At 36.5% G+C, this 23,035-nt stretch overlaps 1 pseudogene; it reads left to right on the forward strand.

Annotated features, from left to right (window-relative positions):
• LOC127410769 (thyroid peroxidase-like) overlaps positions 1 to 23,035 on the forward strand; it is a 37,939-nt pseudogene continuing 14,904 nt past the window's right edge.

A 23,035-nucleotide genomic window follows, 5' to 3' on the forward strand; every position in this document is an offset into this window, starting at 1 on the left:
ATGACACGCCAGCTCGGGAGCTGTGATGAACCCAGATGTGGGAGTTTATTTCACAAAACACAGGAGAAACAGGTAAGTATTGAGAGCAGGGTTTTCAGGTAAGGTGTAAAGTCTTAGATCACATTAGTCGGTTAAACATAGAACGATGGCAGAGGGCACAGATCCATAAATCGTTAATTTCTATGCAGCACTTGTCAAAACAGGAAACTTAAGCTTCAGACAGGCCTTAAGGTGAGTTCCTTCCATAAACTGGGGAGCAGGTCTGTGTATCAATGAAGTACATACAGTGTTCTCAAAGACACGTTTCCAGCACATACAGAGCGGGGTGATAGATAACAGGTAAGTTTCACTCAGGTAAGGATATATACATGGGTAACTCAGGTTTCACATTGATCACTAATCTTGCACATCCAGAGTAGTTCATCAATAAACAGGTGGGATTAATACAGGTGAGTCAGCATGCCATACACTTAGAATATTCAGAGTCACTTATCTTGCAAATCCTGAACAATCTTCCACATCCAGAGCAGTTCATCAGTAAACAGGTGGGGTTAATATAGATGAATCGGCATGCCATACACTTGGAATATTCAAAGTCACTTGTCTTGCAAATACTGAACAGGTCATTGATAAAAATGTTGGTGATACACAGAGAAGCAGTTTGCCACTGTGTCAGAGCGAAAGGTGAGTCTAAGGTACCTACAACAAGGCTAGACGCTGACTGAGAGTGAGAGTGATGTTTAAGTGCATGTCCAAACGAGGTGATGAGTTGCAGGTGTGCGTGATTAGAACTCAGGTGAGTGAGAGCAGGTGACAGATGTCAGGGAGAGGGAGTCCGGTGGATACGTGACAGAATCTCAGTTGCCTCCGCGTCTGAGACCGTCAATCCGAGCATCTTATCACGTGGCTTGTTGAGCGCGTTAATGCCGAGACATAGTGTGTGTGGAGGCTTCACGCTAGGGTTAGGGCCTAACCCAACCCTAATGATTTTTGCCTGGTGGACAATAAAACAGTCCAAAAAAAAAAAAAAAAAAAAAAAAAAAAATATATATATATATATATATATATATATATATATATATATATATATATATCTTATTTATTGCATTGAAGCAGTGAACTAAGCCATATATAGAGACCAGAATATCATAATAGAGACTTGGAAGAGCAATCAAAAAGCAATGCCCTGGCAACCACCTACAACACTCTAGCATCATGATGGCAAGTTTTGCACAAGAAAGCACCACTAACATTTCTTCAGATGAATTAAAAATCTGGTTTGCATCAATATTAATTTTATTTTTATTATTTATTTATTTTAAATTAATAATACTCTGAATAAACCATGTAGTATAGTTAATTAGCTTATAGTTACTGTAGGCTTTTACGGTTGCCTGGCAACTTGGCATGTGAGTACATAATGCATGGTCTTAGGTGTTTATCGCATTTAATAGCGGCTTCAAACATGACTTATCCAAACAGAATTTAGAGTTGAAACTAAGTTTGTTGAACATCATTTTATTTAATTTTCTCAGGAGAAACTGTGGTTCCTGCTTGATTATTTGTTCATTCCAAGAGAGTCTTGCACTGGTCAACAATGCACTAAATCACACTCTACATAGGAAAATAATAATCTATAGGATACAATGTAGCTAGAGGTGCCATAAACACATTGTTTTTCTAAAGTGGAGGGAATAGATTTGAATGAAGAATGTTCAAAGTGGGCTCACATTGACTGATCCAATCACAATTGAGATTAATTTGTTAATAGACCACTTGAGACGCTATGAAATGCCAGAAGTGATTATAATTAACAGGCAATTGTGCCTTTTCTGAAATAGTTATTTAATGCACAGTGATCCCAAAAGTAATCGGACACTTAAGTCACACTTAAAAATGTCTGAATTCCAATGTATTAGAAAAGTTAATATTTTTTTTTTTCTTCTTCTTAAAAAATTGTGCTTGTGCTACCTTTCTTTTCAATGAATGGCTGCAACCTGTCTGAATGAACATTACTTTATATAAATTTTTGCAAACTGACTTTTACGTGCTGCTTTCTACTTTTTGGCGCAGTTTCCTGGTGAAATGAACACTAGAGTCACTACAACAACTGTGCGTTTTATTAATTGTCATACAAAACTGGAGTACAATCATTGATTATGACTTTATAAAAATGTATTTTTCACTCTGTTACTCACCCCCTGCTATGTTATGAGATCAAAACACTTTTACTTTAACTCATGATTTGAAAAATGATCCATTTTAACACTTGTATTACAGACCCATCTACTGTATACTGTATAAGCTACACACTTATTCCATTATTATAGCTTGCATGGTAGCTCATCTGATAGAGTATTGGCCTTTATAGTCGATAACTGCAATTTGAGTCCAGCCAAAGACGCATAAACGTGAAAGTGGCATCGGAGCAATATTTTTTTCATTTCTAATTTGCTTTTTAAAACACCATTGGTTAGGGTTAGGTGTTGGTTAAAGGAATATTCTGGGTTCAATACAAGTCAGTACAACTCATCCCACCTTTTCTTTAAAAAAAGCAAAAATCTGGGTTACAGTGAGGCATTTATTGAAACAGAGATTTTTAATTTTTAATTTTTGTGGTAATCAACATTATGCCACAAATGCTGTCGATTGAGCTAAACTTGTATTGAACCTGGAACATTCCTTTAAGGGCAAGGATGTCTGTTTTGTTAAACTCTCATTTATCTTTTCGGACACTAATGGTTAGGTTTAGGGTAACATTTTAAATTAGGGAGGTACGTTTTACTTATTAAAACCTCCATCTAAAATTCACCTTAAAAACCTTGTCTGATAACACCTAATTTTGCTCGGTTTTGGCGCCCCCCACTGGATATTTCACTTGGAAACTGCAGTCAACCGCTTAATTTCAGTTTTGGAAAAACATTGCAATGCTCACATACATTTCATGAGACCAGGCTGAATAAATGACTCTTTCTTTGATATTTCAATATCTATTGACATTCAGACAAGTGTGACAACCCTTGTGCGTCAATAAAAAATTAAATTTAAAATTAAACTTAGAGGTCCTTAGAGGACAAAAATGTTAACGTCAAAAAACTGCCATAATAATATTATATATTAATATTATTTTCCACTTTCAGTGAGTTAATTGTTTTTAACAACATCAGTCCTGATCACAACTACCAAATATTCATTCATTTTCAGGATTTTAACCCTTTAAATGCCAGTTTGTTTACATAATGCCACTGTTGTTTTTTTACACACACACACATGTTGGTGCAGCTATCATTATGAGGACTCTCCATAGACATAATGATTTTTATACTGTATGAACTATAGATTCTATCCCCTAACCCTAACCCTACCCCTAAACCACACACACACACACACACACACACACACACATGTTGGTGCAGCTATCATTATGAGGACTCTCCATAGACATAATGATTTTTATACTGTACGAACTATAGATTCTATCCCCTAACCCTAACCCTACCCCTAAACCTAACCCTCACAAAAAACTTTCTGCATTTTTACATTTTCAATAAAACATCATTTAGTATGTTTTTTAAGCGATTTGAATTATGGGGACACTAGAAATGTCCTCATAAACCACATTTATAGCATAATACCCTTGTAATTACCAGTTTGTAACCTAAAAAAAATGCCCTCGTAAACCACTTAAACCTGCCCCTGCCCCAACCACCCCCCCCCCCCCCACACACACACACACACATACATATTTCTCAACACACACATACAAAACACACTCTGACATCCATACCAACACACTCACACAATTTTAGCTGCATCATTTATTCACTTGGCCTGCAATGCTCTATAATATAGCAAACAGAAAATAGGATAAAAGCATGTATTTGCTCCATAGGCTAAACATGAGAAAAATGGCACCATCTGGTGGAAATATTAAAAATATAAATTTCGAAGCCAGGGCTCCAGAATGAAAGCATAATATCATAGACTTCATGATTTTATGCTTTAATGGCACTGGGATCAAATATTGCAAATTTTTGTCCTGAAGGTCCTGAGTGTGTTATAGATGTATTATAGGAACTGAGGTTGAAATATCAAATGTTCCCCCAAAAATACACACCTTTGGCAAAATGTATGCCGTTGGCATTAACACAGCCAAAATGATCGAAAAAACGAAAATGAAAAAGACAAAAATGTCCCGAAGGTCGCACAAGGTTTAAGCGTCCAAATACTTTTGGGGCAACTGTAAAAAAAAGTTATCCATTTTATTTTGTGCACAATGTACTGGACAAACAGTCTTGCATATTAGAATAACTGTGGAATAATATATCAGCTTCGTCTCAAGAGTTGATAAGGCATGTTTACTCCTGAATGTTGGAGTTGCATTTGGAAACACATTAGCTTGTTTTCAGAGAGCCCTTCTTAATAATTTATCAATAATGCTGTGTTCGAAATACAGAAATTGAGCCACCTAAAGTTAATTGCTCTGTGGTCTTTTGAGAAGAGAATAAGTCTGATATGATAAAATCACAGGACGGGTCAAAGCTTCAACCAGAAAGAGCGCAGAAACAGTATCAGAATAATGTCTTACTGGAATGCCACACAGAGAAACTGTAAATATTCATGCGTGTCCATCTGGGTCATGGCAGATGGCACCGGACCAATTGGTTTTTATTTCATCTACTAGTTATCTAGAAATGCAATATGGGATGTGTTGCAATTGGATCATTTTGCAACATGGTAGTAAAGTGATAGAGCAGTCCATGTATTTCCTTGCAAAAATCGGGAGTTCATTGCAAATTTGCCACAAACTTGCCGCAAATTCGCCACTGATCATTTTCACATGCAAATGAGCTTTGCGGCAAACTTGCGGTAAATTGTCCATTGTTGCCAAAGGTGTGCGGTTCACCGCTACCAGTGAACAGCTGCAAACTACTGGCAAACATCTGCGGAGAATCACAAGCTCAGTTGCATGTGGAAATAGCGAGTGGCAAATTTGCAGCTAGTGTGCCAGAACTCTAGATTTTTGGTAAAGGTTGCCTGAAATCTTCTAAAACATTATTTCTAATCAGATTTTTTTTATTATTATTATTTACATAATTGATTTTGGTGAAATTAGTTTTAGTTTTCCAGGCTGGAATGGTTTGCAAGATTTATGGCATTAACTTTTACATTTTCTGGAGGAAATGTACCGTGTCTGTCCAGTTTTGAAGGATCAAATTACATGCTTTTAATGCAATAAAAAGTTATAATAATTATAATTTTATTTATTTATCACACATATACAGTGAAGTTCCTTTTTTTCCACATATCCCAGCTAGGCTGGGGTCAGCCATGATACAGCACCCCTGGAGCAGATAGGGTCAAGGGCCTTGCTCAAGGGCCCAACAGTAGCATCTTGGCGGTGCTGGGGCTTGAACCCCCAACCTTCTAATCAGTAACCCAGAGCCTTAACCACTGAGCTAGTTAACATCATTAGTTGTGTTTAGAAATGTAAATAGGGGGTTGATGTGGAATTTCAAGCAGTGTATTGCAGGATGACACACTATAATCCAAATATATTTGCTTTGCCGTTCCTGATATTGTTTTGAAAATGTGTTGTTCATGAGGCCTGGGTAGCTCAGCATGTATTGACGCTGACTACCACCTCTGGAGTTGCGAGTTCGAATCCAGGGCGTGCTGAGTGACTCCAGCCAGATCCCCTAAGCAACCAAATTGGCCCAGTTGCAAGGGAAGGTAGAGTCACATGGGGTAACCTCCTCGTGGTCGTGATTAGTGGTTCTCGCTCTCAATGGGGCGTGTGGTAAGTTGTGCATGGATCACTGAGAGTAGCATGAGTCTCCACATGCTGTGGGTCTCCGCAGTGTCAAGCACAATGAGCCACGTGATAAGATGCGCGGATTGACTGTCTCAGAAGTGGAGGCAACTGAGACTTGTCCTCTGCCACCCGGATTGAGGTAACCACACCACTACGAGGACTTACTAAGTAGTGGGAATTGGGCATTCTAAATTGGGAGAAAAAGGGGATGAAATAAATAAAAGAAATTAAGAAAATTGTTGTTCATGACACTTTTAGATCCCATCCATTCATACTGTGTTATTTAGAAAGAACCCTCTCTGGAGAGGGGCCAACAGTGGCTTGACCCAATGGCTCCCTGCCAAGTACAAGGACGGAGAAAACCAACCCAAAGGCTGGAACATCGAGCACTGGTACAGCGGCTTCCAACTTCCTGTGGTAAGCCATGGAAGAACATCTTCTGTTCCACAGAAATCATGAAGTAAATAACTAAAGTCAGGAAACCAAGAGTTTTATTTTTTTCTTTCTTTTACAATGATACACCTTGTTGTAACCAGCGCAATGTGACAAATTCCTATCAAAAAGTAATTTGTCCACGCTGAAAGCAAAAATGCTGTGCAAGGTGACAAAATCACAGCGAAACAGAACATATTTGATGTGTAATAGTTTATAGTTCTGAGAAGCATCATTTTGGACCAATTAGATTAATTGTGGTTGGAACTATCCATCATGACACAAAACAGAAACCACTGAAAAGTTTTATTTTTTTTTATCTGTAAATGTGGACACTCAGGTTGATTTCTAAACAAGCCGTTTTGCACCATTTTGCTTTTATACTGTAAATGGTCTTGGAGGAGTGAAGAGAAAGATTTAAGCTGTGAATTTTATAGTACACTGACATAGTACATTAAACACTTTTAGTTCAATATAACAAGATAAATCCTGTTTTCCATTTTTAAGAAATCTTTAAGTGAATCATGGATATGTGTCTTTGGATTCAAAGAAGTCCTGCATGGATAAGCAGAGGTTTATAACAAAAACACTGTGAACGTCTGCCAAATGCGCTTTGAGAAACTGTTGAATATTAAACACAGCAGAGCTGCCTGATCTCATATCCACCTGCGACGCATTGGCCTTTTGCTGCTTTATTATTGCATTAAAAATGCACGCTTTTTAAATATGCACGACCCATTCTTTCCAAATGCAAAGAAGCATGAGTATTGCTGCCATGCTTTTGCTCTGGAGTGAAACTATTGTTTTAATGAGGCAGAGGATGCAACATTTCAATGCAAGAAGTGCCATGAGAAATGTTCATATTGTCATTTCTCAAATTCGGCAGGGACGATTCAAGGGTGTTCAAAAAATTCATTGATTCTGTTTAAGTAAATACCATTTTAATTGCTGGATATTTTAGATACACTGGCAGAGGGGTGTAATGAGATTTCCTCAACTGCCCACAAACACACACACAGATATCAGGATTTGTTTTGTACCATTAATTCTGTCCACCAGAGCAAATCCTCATGTTTTATATTCTTAAGCAGAGCTGGATCAAAATGATTGCAATATGGTGCGGACAAACTGTCTGATGCTTTTGAGATTAAGTGCAAGGATATGCTTTTATATACGGTAATTAGTGGTGTTTGCTAAAGCCAGAATCACTTTCATCATTCACTCACACAAGAGCCCAAAACCTGAAGTTTTAAACTTTAGCATGAAACTCGTCCCGCTCTGTTTGTGCTTGATACCTCAAATCATGCAGTTTGTTGAGGAGAGATTTTCTTCATAAAATATTAAATTCAGTCATGCATTTCTTTGTTTAGTAGCAAGTGTTTTTGAGTATAAAGTGCAGTTGTTTTAAAATATGAACCTTGTTTGAATTCACTCTCAGCATCTTTAAGTATTACTGTCTGTTTCTATATTTGAAGGTTTGTGAAGTCAGTAGGAAAACCATGCGTGGCTACAGAATGCCAGTCTTGGAGGATAACACTTACTCCCAGATGCTGGTGGACTGGGGACAGTACATCGACCATGATATCTCCACCCCGTAGAGCTCTAGTAAAGTTGCCTTCTCCAACAGTCTGGACTGTCTGCACAGATGTATCAATGCCAACCTCTGCTTATTCAGGTAACAACTGTAAACTAGACAGGTAAAGTTTTTCCAGACAAATTTTGATGTTGGCTTGACAAAGCCTTATCTAAAGTTAAACTGGTTAGCTAGCAAGCTAAATAGAAAGAAAGAGAGAGAGAGAGAGAGAGAGAGAGAGAGAGAGAGAGAGTAATTTAGAGCAGATTAAAGGCTTTGTGTGGGTTTGTTTACATTTGAATTTTTGACTGATGGAGTTTAAATTAAAGAGCATTAAAGACCATTTGAACATTTCTTCAATCTGATCTGTGAGAATATTGCACATTATTCTACAACCCCAAAGTTCAGACAGTATGAAAAATGCTAATAAAAACAAAAATAAGTGATTTGTAAATTATATTCACCCTTTGCTATATTGAAAGCACTACAACTACACATTATATGATGTTTTACCTTGTGAATTTCAATGTTTTTTTATTTTATTTTTTATTTTTTTATGTGCAGTAATTTAAAATCAGATGATTGCAACACGCTCCAAAAAGTTGGGACAGTCGAGTGTTTACCACTGTAAAACATCACTATTTCTTCTAATAACACTTATTAAGCATTTGGACACAAGTTTGTTAAGTTTAAAAAGTGGAATTTTCCCCCATTCATCCATCATGTAGGTCTTCAGCTGCACAAATGTACGGGGTCTTCATTGCTGTATATTCCGCTTCATAATGCACCACACATTCTCAACTGGAGACAGGTCAGGACTGCAAGCAGGCCAATCTAGCACCCACACTCTCTGCTTATCTGGCCAGAATGTGGTTTGAAGTTGTCCTGCTGGAAAATGCAGGAGCATCCCTGGAAAAGATGGTGCTGGATGGCAGTATATACTGCTCCAAAATTTGTACATATCTGTCTGCATTCATGGTGCCCTCACAGATGTGCGAGTTAGCCATGCCATGGGCATTGACACACTCCTGGCCCATATAGACACTGGCTTTTAGACTTGACGCTAATAACAGCTTCCTCTGTGGCCTGGAGAACACGACGGCTGTGTTTTTCAAAAACTATTTGAAATGTGGACTCTTCAGACCAAAAAACATGGTTCCATTTTTCTACTTTCCATCTAAGTTGAGACCGAGCCAGACATAGGCTGTCGTATAAATGTAGTCAATGTATCATGCAAAGAAAAGTGATAACTTCAAACTACAGTCTCGCATAGTCAGACCTACAGTACATCCGGAAAGTATTCACAGTGCTTCACTTTTTCCACATTTTGTTATGTTACAGCCTTATTCCCAAATGGATTAAATTCACTATTTTCCTCAAAATTCTACAAACAATACCCCTGTAGAGCCGAGGAGGGCGGGGCCGGGCTGGAATGAGACACACCTGGTCCCCAATCAGCCTGATGGGGCGCGCGAGGGATAAAGGCGGCCGGGGACGACAGTTCGAGAGAGAGAGAATTGCAGGCAGCTGTACTGTGTGGTTTTTGGTTGTGTGTTTGTTGAAGTTGTTTATTAAATTATTTTTTAAGTTGTCAAGCCGGTTCTCACCTCCTCCTTTCCACTGAACCCCCTTACAACCCCATAAAGACAACATGAAAGAAGTTTGTTTGAAATCTTTGCAAATTTATTAAAAATAAAAAACGAAAAAAATCACATGTACATAAATATTCACAGCCTTTGCTCAATAGTTTGTTGAAGCACCTTTGGCACCAATTACAGCCTCAAATCTTTGACTTGGCACACCTATTTTTGGGCAGTTTCTCCCATTCTTCTTTGCAGGACCTCTCAAGCTCCATCAGGTTGGATGGGGAGCATCGGTGCACAGCCATTTTCAGATCTCTCCAGAGATGTTCAATCGGGTTCAAGTCTGGGCTCTGGCTGGGCAACTCAAGGACATTCACAGAGTTGTCCCGTAGCCACTCCTTTGTTATCTTGGCTGTGTGCTTAGGGTCGTTGTCCTGTTGGAAGATGAACCTTCGCCCCAGTCTGAGGTCCGAAGCTGCTCTGGAGCAGATTTTCATCAAGGATGTCTCTGTACATTGCTGCATTCATCTTTCCCTCAATCCTGACTAGTCTCCCAGTTCCTGCCGCTGAAAAACATCCCAACAGCATGATGCTGCCACCATCATGCTTCACTGTAGGGATGGTATTGGCCAGGTGATGAGCGGTGCCTGGTTTCCTCCAGACATGACGCTTGCTATTCAGGCCAAAGTGTTCAATCTTTGTTTCATCAGACCAGAGAATTTTGTTTCTCATGGTCTGAGAGTCCTTCAGGTGCCTTTTGGTAAACTCCAGGCAGGCTGTCATGTGCCTTTTACTGAGGAGTGGCTTCCGTCTGGCCACTCTACCATACAGGCCTGATTGGTGGAGTGCTGCAGAGATGGTTGTTCTTCTGGAAGTTTCTCCTCTCTCCACAGAGAAACGCTGGAGCTCTGTCAGAGTGACCATCGAGTTCTTGGTCACCTCCCTGACTAAGGCCCTTCTCCCCTGATCGCTCGGTTTGGCCGGGCAGCCAGCTCTAGGAAGAGTCCTGGTGGTTCCAAACTTCTTCCATTTACGGATGATGGAGGCCACTGTGCTCATTGGGACCTTCAATGCTGCAGAAATTTTTCTGTACCATTCCCCAGATCTGTGCCTCGATACAATCCTGTCTCGGAGGTCTACAGACAATTCCTTGGACTTCATGGCTTGGTTTGTGCTCTGACATGCACTGTTAACTGTGGGACCTTATATAGACAGGTGTGTGCCTTTCCAAATCATGTCCAATCAACTGAATTTACCACAGGTGGACTCCAATCAAGTTGTAGAAACATATCAAGGATGATCAGTGGAAACAGGATGCACCTGAGCTCAGTTTTGAGTGTCATGGCAAAGGCTGTGAATACTTATGTACATGTGATTTCTTTTCGTTTTTTATTTTTAATAAATTTGCAAAGATTTCAAACAAACTTCTTTCATGTTGTCATTATGGGGTATTGTTTGTAGAATTTTGAGGAAAATAATGAATTTAATCCATTTTGGAATAAGACTGTAACAACAAAATGTGGAAAAAGTGAAGCGCTGTGAATACTTTCCAGATGCACTGTATATATATATATATATATATATATACACACACACACTACCGGTCAAAACTTTTGATACACTTGATTGAAATGTTTCTCATGATCTTAAAAATCTTTTGATCTAAATTAATTTTGTAGACAAAAATATAATTGTGCCACCATGTTAATTTATTTTATTATAAAACTAAAATGTAATAAAAAAAACAAAAAAAAACGTTTTTTAAATTGATGACATGGATCAAATAATAAAGAAAAGCAGCCAATAAGTGCCCAACATAGATGGGAACTCCTTCAATACTGTTTAGAAAGCATCCCAGGGTGATACCTCAAGAAGTTGGTTGAGAAAATGTCAAGAGTACATGTCTGCAAATTCTAGGCAAAGGGTGACTACTTTAAAGATGCTCAAATATAACACAGTTTTGATTTATTTTGGATTTTGTTTAGTCACAACCATTTATGTTATTCCATAGTTTTGATGACTTTACTATTATTCTAAAATGTGAAAAAAATAAATAAATAAATAAAAAAATTAATTATAGTAAAGAATGAGTAAGTGTTTCAAAACATTTGACCGGTAGTGAATATATACTGTATTACAATTTAATAATAGCAAATAAGACAAAAGAACTAAAATGAACACTTATTTTACATCATATTTACTTCAAAGTAACTAAAAATTATTTAAAAATTGAAAATGTTCATTATCCATTCACAACACCAAGGGAACATGGTTAAACCTGATACGGATAATGCTATCACTAAAACTATCACTAACTGCAAATTTCTGGTTAGTCCAGTTAATGTGAATGCATGTCATTGCAAATACGATGTAGATATTTGAAAGGCGTTCCTTTCCTATAGTCGCCATATGAAGCGTTACGATTTCTCCCATTCATATTTCTGTGTTTGGCCTGACATGTCCTTATATTGTCTCTGGTGTTGTGTATTATTAATCACAAGCAACATATATTTTCATATCAGAGTTTCTCTGACAGTTAGTATTTTTTTATTTTCTTGATAAGACATTTTCATTACAATATTCTCTCGCTTTGGCATTCCAAGTCAAGTAGCAGCGACTCTTTACTTTCAGACTCTGTTGACAGAAGTCATTTTGTTTAAAGAGATAAAATGCCATGTGTTTTCTCCAGGGTAAAGTTATTGTCTACCACTCTCTTTGTCCGATGTTGTTGGTCTCCCGTGAGTAAGCGGTGGGAATATATTTGACTCGGAGGGCAGTTCAGGACTGTTGGTTCGGAACGTCGGAGATGAACCCAGGAATGGGGCTGAGGAATATAATTAAACAGAATATATATCTTGATTACTTCTTTATCTACAGGAACCCACAAATGCAATTGAAAATGGAGGCCACAGGGGCGCTGTTTTGGCTATAGTTGGATCCTTTAGGGGAAAACTGCTCATAGAAATGTAGGGAATATGGACTGTAAATAATCTGAGTGTCACCAGCCAGAGTCAAGAAGACGACTTCCATAGATATACAAAACAGCATTTTATGCATGTCCACCCTAAGCCCCTGTACACACTGTATACTGCATACTAATACAGAGAGCATCAACCCGTAAATGACAAACAGAAATTAAGCAAAAGTATTTGTGATTAATCGTGCAACTGAGAACATTCTCAATGTCTCTAAGCTCTTAAAGCTATTAAAAAGCTCAGGAGACTTAAAGGAAAATTCGTGGGTTACAGTGAGACACTTACAATGGAAGTCAATGGAGCCAATCTGTAAACGTTAGAATACTCACTGTTTCAAAAGTATAGACACAAGACATAAACAATATGTGTGATTTCTGTGTGATAAAATCACTTACTAACTGCATCTGTGTAAAGTTATTTCCCATTTTACAACTTGGTTGCCATGACGACACAATGACTAACCCTGTAATACCTAAAAAATGACAATTTACAGCTCAAATTATACACATGTTTTAACAGAAGAATTAATGCAATTGCTTTTATAAAATTATAATCTTCAGATTTCTGCATTTAAACCCTCCAAAGATTGGCCCCATTGACTTCCATTGTGAGTCAAACATATATATATATATATATATTGTGGTAATCAGCATTATACCACACATGCTCTGTATTGAGCTTAACTTGAGCTAACCCGGAATATTCCTTTAATGTAGTTCCGAGTTTAACTTTTCAAAGTCAACATACATTTTACTTGCGAAATGTGACGTTCTGTACTAATTTGTTCTGAGAGTTTTTTAATGTGTAACTACGCAGTGTTGAAAGTGTTGCCAGGTGGTTGGTTTCTGGTTTTTGACAAAAGAGTCCACCCTCAAGTCTCTAGATATGACTCGGGTCTTTCCTTCAATGTTTCACTTTTTTTTTATAAACTTGTTTTATTGTATAGAACACAAAAATGTAATTGTTTAGAAAAGCAATCGCACACCTCTGCTCGACAAGCCACACACGTTCAGGAATCATTCATATTTGTAACACAAACCATTTGCTGCAAAGGATCATGTTAAGGGGTTTAATGGTTAGGAGTTTTCGAATAAACCCAGCCTGATCTCATGAAAATTACGGGACTGTGGCGACGTTTTTGCAAAATGAAATTACGTAGTTCCTTACACGTTTTGTGGCAATTCTGATGTGAAATATCTACTGTGTGGTGCTAAAAGCGAGTTAAATGTTCTCCCAAACAGATCGAGCTTTAAATCAACAAAACCGACCTCCTTAAACCTAAACCTTTCGGCTCACGTCTTGACTCGTATGCCCTTCAGGACTCGTACCCCGCTCCTTTACATCACAAGTGCAACGCTCAATCAGTCGAGCTACCGCGCAATTTGATCACACTCGAACAAGCTTGTTAATGTAGTTGGTTATATAATGCAAACGTTAAAATGAGTCATGCGCTATAATAAAAGTGTTTAGATATCATAAGATAGCACTGTGTGAGGAACAGGGCGAAAAGTACATTTTTGTAAACTATGTGAAAGGGAATGAAAGTCATTGTTATTGTAGCGCCTCTAGTGTTCATTTCACCAGGACTCTGCAGCGATAGGTACAACAAGCCACGTAAAAATCCTTTTGCAAAAATCTACGTTTAGTATTGAGTATTGCGTAAACACTAACCTGTATGAGCAAAACAGTGATGCATGTCTCAGAAAACACTACTAGTTAAAGAGTCTCTTTTAGTGTCTATTAAAATACAGGATGATTTTGGGAAGATAAAGTGGCATGTTCTGTGTTTTATCTCTCAGAACATCATCTCTGTGAGCGGCCCCTGAGCACAAGAGCTATTTTAAGAGAGAATATCCTGTGCTCCAGTGCACTACATCATAGTAGCAAAATACAGAGCAATTGAACAGATAGCAGCTCACCTGTAATTTCACACTGAGAGGGATTCTTTATTTCGGAGGCGCTGCCCTGAGCCTCAGTGCCTACAGCACACTTTAACTGTGAGTGAGTGTGTGTGAACTCTTATTCCCTGAAATCACTGCTCGAATGCAGAAACAACAATGAGAGGATGGAGGGAGAACACTTTTAAATGTTAAAGATGACAAGAGAAGCTTTTGCGAGGGAGGTGATGAACTGACAACTTGATTTGAACCATGCATCACCCTGCACTTAGCAAAAGATCCAGAATGGATGTTGTGTGCATGTGCACTTTGTAGGGGCCAAATAAACGACACATCCAAGCTCTAAAATCAAGCATTTAGTGGCAGTGAGGCATCTTAGGTGGAAATTAAATTACATAAACTCATCAAGTCACAGTCTACAAATCTGTGTTTTAGTTTCATCTTAATATTGATTTGTAAACATTACACGCTAATGCATATTTAGAAGCATACTGCATTGATCTGGTTTTCTTTGATATTTGCAGATTAATTGATAATCTTAGCAAAGTATTTTGCTTTTTGCTTATTATAGAGTGCTTGGGATCTTATATTTACTTCAGATGTTTATGAGTCTTGCTAACATTGGAGAAACTGCTATAACAAAATCTGATTTATATGTAAATGCTCTTCCTAATATTAACTTATACATGGTAAAAAGCCACATGCTCCCCCCCTCCAAACTTTCAACACTAATGACTTCCAAGTGGCCATTTCAAATGTCACTGGTGTTATGCTTTTAATCAAATTAGCATCGCGTTTCATCAACATTTTCTGTTATATGCTTGATAATTATCTGAAATGGAGGTTTGAGCAAGTTCAAATGATTTTTTTTGGTTTGCATCATATACGCCTCCATCATGAAAATCAGCCAAATCAGGAAATTAGTGAGTTTAACTGTAATTAGGTGTGACACCACTGACAAAAGAACATGTCATCGAATACTAAATGAAAACTAAGTAAATTAAAGTTAAAAATGAATGTTCATCAAGACAAACTTTGATGGTGAAAGAAAAATGTGTAGGTTATACAGGCCAGACAGACAGACAGATGGTTTCTACAAATAAGCTTCATTTTCTTTATGCTAAAAAAGTCTTTTTTATGTTTGGGTGAAATGGACATGTTTTCGTAAGGTTCACCTATAAACTGAATTAGGAGATCCAATGAATAATGAATGTACATTCTCTCTCTCTCTCTCTCTCTCTCTCTCTCTCTCTCTCTCTTTCTGTAACAGATTTCCCAGGATGATAAACTGTCTGTTATAAAAAAGTTGTCTTTCATTTTTCCACTCATCACCCGCCTGCACAGACATTCAGACACACACTCCGCAGGGCGACTCATATCATACTCAACAGAGACAACAAATGAATTCAGCAACTTCCTTCATTGACGCTTCCACCATCAACGAACCAATCAGCAAAGCTTGAGAAACTCTGAGAAATCTCTCGAGTGCTAATGGTCTGCTGGCTGTCAGCAGTAAATACAGTGATAACAGCCACTCGTACCTGCCGTTTGTCCCCACTCGCCAGTCTGTGTGCTTCCAGGAGCCTGGTTCAGGCTCGGGTAAGCGGGTCGAATGTTTCACGGTGGGTGACAGTAGGGTCAATGAGATTCTCGCCCTGTCTGCCCTCCACACACTCTGGGTGAAAGAACACAACCGCGTGGCCACACTCCTGAGATGACTCAACCCTCACTGAGGGTCAGAGGTCACCTACCAGGAGACACGCAAACTCATTGGTGCACTGCATTACACACCACTACACTACTAGATACAATGGTAATACCATATTTTTTGTCCATATACAATGGTAATACCATGTTTTTTGTCCTTATACAATGGACAAAAGTAATAGTAATACCATGTTTTTGGATATATACAATACTAATACCATGTTTTTTGGCCATATACAATACTAATACCATGTTTTTGGCCATATACAATACTAATACCATGTTTTTGGCCATATACAATAGTAATACCATGTTTTTGGACATATACAATAGTAATACCATGTTTTTTGGCCATATACAATAGTAATACCATGTTTTTGGACATATACAATACTAATACCATGTTTTTTGGCCATATACAATACTAATACCATGTTTTTTGGCCATATACAATAGTAATACCATGTTTTTGGACCATATACAATAGTAATACCATGTTTTTGGACATATACAATAGTAATACCATGTTTTTTGGCCATATACAATAGTAATACCATGTTTTTGGACATATACAATAGTAATACCATGTTTTTTGGCCATATACAATAGTAATACCATGTTTTTGGACATATACAATACTAATACCATGTTTTTTTGGCCATATACAATAGTAATACCATGTTTTTGGCCATATACAATACTAATACCATGTTTTTTGGCCATATACAATAGTAATACCATGTTTTTGGACATATACAATAGTAATACCTTGTTTTTGGCCATATACAATACTAATACCATGTTTTTTTGGCCATATACAATAGTAATACCATGTTTTTGGCCATATACAATACTAATACCATGTTTTTTGGACATATACAATACTAATACCATGTTTTTTTGGCCATATACAATAGTAATACCATGTTTTTGGCCATATACAATACTAATACCATGTTTTTTGGCCATATACAATAGTAATACCATGTTTTTGGACATATACAATACTAATACCATGTTTTTTTGGCCATATACAATACTAATACCATGTTTTTTGGCCATATACAATAGTAATACCATGTTTTTGGCCATATACAATAGTAATACCATGTTTTTGGCCATATACAATACTAATACCATGTTTTTTGGCCATATACAATACTAATACCATGTTTTTGGACATATACAATAGTAATACCATGTTTTTTGGCCATATACAATAGTAATACCATGTTTTTGGCCATATACAATACTAATACCATGTTTTTTGGCCATATACAATAGTAATACCATGTTTTTGGCCATATACAATACTAATACCATGTTTTTTGGCCATATACAATAGTAATACCATGTTTTTGGACATATACAATACTAATACCATGTTTTTTGGCCATATACAATACTAATACCATGTTTTTGGCCATATACAATACTAATACCATGTTTTTGGCCATATACAATACTAATACCATGTTTTTGGCCATATACAATAGTAATACCATGTTTTTTGGCCATATACAATACTAATACCATGTTTTTGGACATATACAATACTAATACCATGTTTTTTGGCCATATACAATAGTAATACCATGTTTTTGGCCATATACAATAGTAATACCATGTTTTTGGACATATACAATACTAATACCATGTTTTTTGGCCATATACAATAGTAATACCATGTTTTTTGGCCATATACAATAGTAATACCATGTTTTTGGACATATACAATAGTAATACCATGTTTTTTGGCCATATACAATAGTAATACCATGTTTTTTGGCCATATACAATAGTAATACCATGTTTTTGGACATATACAATACTAATACCATGTTTTTTGGCCATATACAATAGTAATACCATGTTTTTTGGCCATATACAATAGTAATACCATGTTTTTTGGCCATATACAATACTAATACCATGTTTTTTGGCCATATACAATAGTAATACCATGTTTTTGGACATATACAATAGTAATACCATGTTTTTTGGCCATATACAATACTAATACCATGTTTTTTGGCCATATACAATAGTAATACCATGTTTTTTGACCATATACAATAGTAATACCATGTTTTTGGACATATACAATACTAATACCATGTTTTTTGGCCATATACAATAGTAATACCATGTTTTTGGACATATACAATACTAATACCATGTTTTTTGGCCATATACAATAGTAATACCATGTTTTTGCCATATACAATTCTAATACCATGTTTTTTGGCCATATACAATAGTAATACCATGTTTTTGGACATATACAATACTAATACCATGTTTTTTGGCCATATACAATAGTAATACCATGTTTTTGCCATATACAATTCTAATACCATGTTTTTTGGCCATATACAACAGTAATACCATGCTGTTGTTGTTTTTTTTATTTTTATTTTATTTTTATTTTTTTTTTACATACTATGGTAATACCATGTTTCTGGACACATACTATGGTAATACCATGTTTTTTTGGACACATACTATGTTAATACCATGTTTTTTTGGACACATACTATGGTAATACCATGTTTTCTGGACACATACTATGGTAATACCATGTTTTTTGGACACATACTATGGTAATACCATGTTTTTTGGACACATACTATGGTAATGCCATGTTTTTTGGACACATACTATGGTAATGCCATGTTTTTAGGATCTAAATAGTATAATGTAATACCATGTTTTTGGACATATACAATGGTAATGCCATGTTTTTTTTTTGTTTGTTTTTTTTTTGGACATATATAGTATAATCAAATCAAATCACTTTTATTATCACACAGCCATATACACAAGTGCAATGGTGTGTGAAATTCTTGGGTGCAGTTCCGATCGACATAGCAGTCGTGACAGTGATGAGACATATACCAATTTACAATATTCTTCAGATTTACACAACACAATTTAAAGTCTAATATACACATAATTACACACAACACAATATACAAATAATAACATACACTGTACAGTATACAATACAAACAATATAGATTATTATTATTTTTTTTTTTGGACATATATAGTATAATGGTAATACCATGTTTTTTGGCCATATACCATGGTAATACCATGTTTTTTGGCCATATTCCATGGTGATGCCATGTTTTTTGGCCATATACAATGGTAATACCATGTTTTTTGGCCATATTCCATGGTGATGCCATGTTTTTTGGCCATATACAATGGTAATACCATGTTTTTTGGCCATATTCCATGGTGATGCCATGTTTTTTGGCCATATACCATTGTGATGCAATGTTTTTTGGCCATATACAATAGTAATACCATGTTTTTTGGCCATATTCCATGGTGATGCCATGTTTTTTGGCCATATACCATTGTGATGCAATGTTTTTTGGCCATATACAATAGTAATACCATGTTTTTTGGCCATATACCATGGTGATGCAATGTTTTTTGGCCATATACAATAGTAATACCATGTTGTTGTTTTTTTTTTTTTTTTTTTTTTTTACATACTATGGTAATACCATGTTTTTGGACACATACTATGGTAATACCATGTTTTATGGACATATACCATGGTAATGCCATGCTTTCTTTTGGATATATACTATGGTAATACTAATGTTTTTGGAATATACCATGGTAACACCATTTTATTTAACATACACCATAGTAATACCAATATTCAGATATTCTTTAAATTACCTTGGATTGCCATGTTAATAGCATGCATATGGTAATCACAGTGCCATGGAATAAATCCAAATACCAACGTATTGCCATCTGATACCATCACTATACCACAGTAATATGTGTTTTCATAAGAGAATGGCTTCTTTTCTTCTCAGATTCACAATCAAAGCATAAAGCAATATTTTCCCGACCCTTATTTAATCAGCTGTTTTAACTTTTGAGCTTCTCATTAAAATGAAACTTCCTGTTTAGAAGAGAAATGCCCTGGTGCAGAATTTGAACAAAAAATCATCTCTTCACAGTGAAAAATGTCATACTTCACGAGAAAATGTATGCAAAGTACTTTCCATAAATTACTGCGGCCTCACAAACTTGACCTCCGATGGGCAGCACTGATTATAAAAGCCTGTAATTTTGGGCTTCACACTCATCACCACTGGCCAAAAATCACATCTCAGCATTCAGAATGGAAAATGAGCTCACAGACTGACAGTTCTGAATGTGATGATTTGTTGTACACAGCTCGATTGTAGGATTTAACTAAAATCAATGTTAACATTGTTTATAGCCACATAGAAATAGTGTGATCTCATGAGAATGACACTGAAATGTACAATATTGACATATTTACAGCATCTAAACATCATCATTTTTCTTATTAACACCTATAGAAACGTATAAATGTTACGTGTACTGTTTGAATTGATTCATATAGAATAATTCATAGAATTAATCAGTTAATTACATTTAATTTATAATCAATGACATTAGTTAAATGCCATCACACTTATTTAAAGCAGTTGACTTTATAATTTGACATTTTAATGGTTTATTTCACTTCTGTATGATTTCTGCTGCCCTATACAGCGTTTTAAAGGATTATATCACTTTAACCAAGACTAAACTTTAACCCTTGTGCGATCTTCAGGTCTGGGATTAGCAGCTGTAAAATATATATAAACGAATATATTGTATAAAAAACTGGTCAGAGAAGAAATTAATGGCTTAAAGGCCTTGAGCCGTAGATCTAAAAGCCTCTCCTCTTAGATCACTCCTCGCCAAATCAAAGAGACATTTGATCACGCTCACAAGCTCTAAGGTCGAATGCTGCTCAGGTCCCATAAATTAAAGTGGCAAAGAAAGTGAACCTGAAGTAGTGCAGAAGCAAAGGAAACGGCACACATTAAACGGAGCGCTCTGTTTTAACAAAGTCCCAAAGGGGCTGACTTCACACAACCAGCAAAAACAGTTTTCAGTCGCTGGCGAAGCAGCGATATTTCGTGTTATGGGCAGTCAGTTTTGTATACGGCTCCTCGGTGGGGGTTGAGCCGTCAGTCAGACACGTCTTTGCTATAGCTTCTCTGTGCTGGGCGCCTCGTTTCTTGGGGTGAACTGCTGGACTATTATCATAAACAGTGATAAGAGTAAATGGATTTTTGTGGAGTGTCACAGGGAATTGAGCCATACAATCTCATTTTATCTCTCCTGGCACAGGGATGTCCCAAATGACCATCACAGACTAAACTAACTAAATGTATGTACAATAGCACACATAGCAGTCTCATTCACATTAGAGTGCAAATTGAGCATGTGTTTCTAAATTTCACCATCTACTGTATAGATTTCAGAATCTGAGTCAGAATATAATTTAGCAAATCTTTGGACTGAGCACCCTGAGGCAAATGCAAGTGTAATCATTATGTTGGTTGACAAAGTCAACATGCTGTTATGCTGCTGACATGTTTTTTTTTTTTTTTTAACCCTTTAACAATACAGAAATTTCTGACTAACTTCTAGAGCTTTCACGCTACTTTCACTAAACTTGGCACAGACCTTCAGACAGTTCTGATTCGGGTTGCTATGACTATTCTAACTGAACAGAATTACTGTGTTTACACTGCGGGCGATTAAAAAAAAATCCCGCAAATCACATAGACTTACATTAGATGAATGTTTAAAAAGGCCAAAACAATTTAAACTCCAGCTTTCAAAAAGATAAAACATTTCTAATGTAAACAAGGGTCCATAATGTTTCAGGCATCGATCCGCCGTCGGGTCCACAGGGGGGTGCTATATCGCAAATCTGTTTAAGCTTAAAACAGACATACATACTGTAAGTCAGACGTATGTGGTATGTGGTATTTCAAAGCTTAAAATCTGAACTTTTCATAGAACACAATCACTTTTGCATTTATGTTACATAAAATAACAAATTAAGGCCTGAAAACATCTGCATCGCAAATAAGCGCCACCTAGAGGTAAGATGGTAGAAATATGAATATGCATAAAAGTTTTTCACTTAAGACTTAAATAAGTCATATATCAAATGAAAGCTCTCATTCTCAGGAATGTGACTATACAGATTATTTTGTTGCCCTCATACCACAGCTCAAAATATTTTCTAAAGAATCACAAAGTGAAATATGATTTCTTTAAGACATCAAATACAAATGTCTCTTGTATGCACCGATCAATGCTGCTGTAAGCCCCAAATAGCTACAGATTTAATATCTGCTCTTACCGTAGGCAGTTTTCTATAAACTTAGCCATTTTTACTTGTCTGTGAGCTTGCTTGCATGAATAATCCAATGTTATATCTTAGATGTCCAGAACAAAATATGCAGTCCAGCAGGGAAAGCATGATAAATAAATCATCTGAAAAATATGTTATGCATAAAATAATGTTATACATCATTTGGGTGGATTTTTAGCTTCCTAATGACACTAGATCGAGCTTCTAGTCCACTCAGAGGCCGAGATTTTTGATGAAACAATGGGGGTGGTGCATGAACAAAAAATTAGACTAAATGTCCATGGACTAGTACATCTGTAAAGGCTAAGATGCATTACAGCGCCACCTACATTTCAGATCTGCATATTGTAATGGAAGGTGATAGAGGAAAAAATATTTTCCCTAGTACTTGCTGCCATCTAGTGGAATGTAATAAGACATTTAGCAGTTTAATAGGGTAAAAAGAACCAGGATTATATGCTTACAAAGTTAAGACAAAAAAAAAAAAACAGCACTCACTATAGTCACCAATACACAGTGTTGATGATGATTATGATCTGGGCGTTGACACTCATAAATAAGACTGTTAACTCATTTTCACCTTATTTAGCAGAATAAATCTAGCTAACTTTGTTTTCAAATTTAAAAGTTGATCAAAGCCTTCTGGAAACATGCAAAGTCAATGTTTAGCCTAATCATTTGGATATAGTTAATTCAAGGTCAAGTTGATGGAGGAAAAGTGAGAGTGAGAAAGAGAAAAGGTTTTGTAGTGGTACAGACAGTATTGTAGTTAATAGTAGCCAGATTGTGATTTTTATATAATGTGTAACTTGTCAGACATTATTATTCA

Source organism: Myxocyprinus asiaticus, chromosome 20, assembly GCF_019703515.2.
Source record: "Myxocyprinus asiaticus isolate MX2 ecotype Aquarium Trade chromosome 20, UBuf_Myxa_2, whole genome shotgun sequence".
Classification (NCBI taxonomy): domain Eukaryota; kingdom Metazoa; phylum Chordata; class Actinopteri; order Cypriniformes; family Catostomidae; genus Myxocyprinus; species Myxocyprinus asiaticus.